The 2,848-nt window shown below is 40.1% G+C and overlaps 1 protein-coding gene and 1 pseudogene across 15 annotated transcripts in view; both read left to right on the forward strand.

Moving 5' to 3' along the window:
• The window catches only part of nrcama (neuronal cell adhesion molecule a), a 1,100,153-nt gene that overhangs the window by 520,491 nt on the left and 576,814 nt on the right, over nt 1-2,848 (forward strand). The gene's annotated exons all lie outside the window — the stretch shown is intronic.
• Nucleotides 1-2,848, forward strand: part of LOC116673021 (plexin-B2-like) — a 279,884-nt pseudogene that overhangs the window by 80,088 nt on the left and 196,948 nt on the right.

Below are 2,848 nucleotides of genomic sequence, written 5' to 3' on the forward strand. Positions count from 1 at the left end.
TCTCTCTCTCTCTCTCTCTCTCTCTCTCTCTCTCTCTCTCTCTCTCTCAGCTGACTTTTCTCGACTTTTTTCACACACAACAGAATACACAATATTACACAGCAACCGTTTATTCTTTGTCGCTGAGTTTTGAAACGATTTAATGGAACAAAAAAAGAAGAATCTTCCTCACGCACAACAACCAAATTCTGCAAAATCTTGCATTTTTGTTTCTAGTGACTCACTGCAGAAGGTCAGCAGACCAGCCTCTGGGTTTACTAGTCCCTCACGTCCGGAAAAACACGTGTCAGTGATTTATCTGATTAACAGTCAAACACGCGGATACATGTCGTGTGTGTCTCGTTGGTTTGGGCTTTAGTCTGACGGTGCAAACGGCGACAGCGTGTGCTGGAAGGCAGGGATTGGTGTTTTAGTTTTAAATTAAAATAAGAAGAAGAAGTCTTTATCGATCCCCAGAGTGGAAGCGCAGGTGTTGCAGCTGCTCAACAACTGAAATGAGTACAACAAATAAACAGAGAAAAGTGATAAAAAACAAGAACAGAAGTTGAAATAAAAACCTCTACAAAGGCAATCAAACTGAGAATTACAAGGCAAACAGTGCGAATGCTGAAATAAAACGACCCATTTTCTAAATGCTTGGTGCTTCTACCGTGCTCATTGCTACTAAAACTACAAATAAAAGCACATGTTTGCCCTTAAATTCAGATTAAAACGCACGACGGGAATCCGTTTGGTGAAGATTTCCCCCAAAGAGAGCCAGGCTAGGATTAAATGTCACACCTTAACGATTGTAATCCCTAAATCTTGAGGTATCCACGATGTCAGAGGGTTTCCACGGGGTGTTAAAGGGCCCTCTTTTAACGAGCTAAGCACCTGGTACAGGTGCGTTTAGGGCGTGTCCAAATCCACTTTTGCTGGCTTAACGGGCGCATGGTTCAAAAGGGTTGTTCTTATCGTCTTCATTACTCATAGGGGGGGGGGTGTTTTGGGCGTAACATGCAATAATCCAATCGGAGCGTCCCGTCCCATCCCCTTTAACCCCTTATGTTTTCCTTGGGTCAAATTTGACCCGTTTTAAGGTGATTTAATGTTGTTGTTTTTTTGTCATAAAAAATGGGCCGTTAAAATAATGTCAACATAAAGAAACCCCACCAGAAACATAAAACAACATTCACAATATTTCAAAAGTGACAAAAATGACGAAAAAACAATAATAATGTTGTTGTTTTTTCAAGGATAATGGGGAAGACAACACAAGGGTTAAAAGCCCGGCGCGTTTGATCTGATGAGCAGATCTTATCGTAGGTTCACAGTGTAATATTCTTATTTTTAATCTTTTGCGTGTTCGTGTGCCGCTGCGTGTCCCTGTGTGTATTTTAACAGCACATTGTTACTGTTAAAATAACAATGAAATGCTGTGACAATGCGCCAAGAATGCACCTGAACACACCGCCTCGTGAGACCAGAACGCCCACGGGCGCATTGATGGGACCTTTGCCCAAAAAGTCCCAAAAAGTGTAAAATTTCACAATAAAAACAGGCTTAAACTCGCTGGAGTATTGTGTTCTAGGTCTTGAATAATATTAAACCGGTCTAAATGTTCCCACGCCCATATCACGCTACCTCTAATGCTCATTCCATGGTGTTGTAGTTCTGTACGTCTTTGAATTAATTAACGCTCTGGGCCCTGAGGCCATTTCTACAGTTTAATTTCTGTCTGGATTTATTTTATAATAACTTTGTAAAAGAAAAAAAAAAAAAACACATCCCCCTTGTTTGTTTAACAGGGTCAAAAAGAATAATGAACATATAGTTTTTTAAGACAACTGGGTTATTGGAATATTTGGGTTGCAGTGAGGTCACTTGCATGTTAAAAATGGTTTGTAGGACCTAAAAGATAAATAATACAATAATAATAAATTAAATATGAATGATCTTCCAGATAATGTAGTGATTATCAATCACAGACATATCAAGGAAAACCCTCTAAAAACACTTCTCATGTGTCTTGGGAGTCACACTGTGAAGAAATCATCATTATAACTAATACAGTTGACAAAATACATGCCTTTTTTCCAAAAAAGTCAAGATGTTTTGCTCTCATGACATTTACTTATGCCAATACTACTAACATCATTCCATATTTTAATTGATATTACAACCCCAGCAAGTGTTATAACAAGCAAATATGTGTTAAATATTGCATTATTTGGCCTTCCATAGAGTATAGGGCATTTTTGGTCCCCCTGGGGCCTTCCATACAAGAGGGGTGCCTTTATCTCCCATATTGGGCAATGCACTTCCTGAAATACATGACAACACAGAAGAGAGGAGGAGCGAGCCCAGCGCGAAATGAGCCAAAACAACGCGATGAATGATGGACAAAAGTGGGACCAATCTTGGATATACCTGTGGATTTAAAGCCCAAAGAGGCTGAGTTCCAGGCTGATAGAAAACCCCCTGTTGAGGCGAGAAGACCCGGAAAACAGCCGCCGTAAAACATGAAGACGTCAGGATTCAAACGACAACCGAAAGTGAGTAACATCGCTTGTATGGTTCAAAAGTTATTAAATATGAATAATAGGGCTTTTTTACTCGTGGGCGAGTGTCTCGGGCTCAGAGGGTTAATTTACTTTGCAAGGTCTTTTGTGACTCTGCTATTCATAGTACTTAAATGTCATGATACAGGTCTTACGTTTCATTCATGAAGGTCTTAAATTTCCTAAAAAGAAGGTAAAGATTCTCTTAGAAATCATCACGTTTGGACGTTCGGACGCACTGGGCGACCCTTTTGGCACTTTGGGCCCCTTAGCCTCCCAAAATCGATCCACTATTAAAAATCTTGGTG

Source organism: Etheostoma spectabile, chromosome 23 (genome assembly GCF_008692095.1).
Source record: "Etheostoma spectabile isolate EspeVRDwgs_2016 chromosome 23, UIUC_Espe_1.0, whole genome shotgun sequence".
Classification (NCBI taxonomy): domain Eukaryota; kingdom Metazoa; phylum Chordata; class Actinopteri; order Perciformes; family Percidae; genus Etheostoma; species Etheostoma spectabile.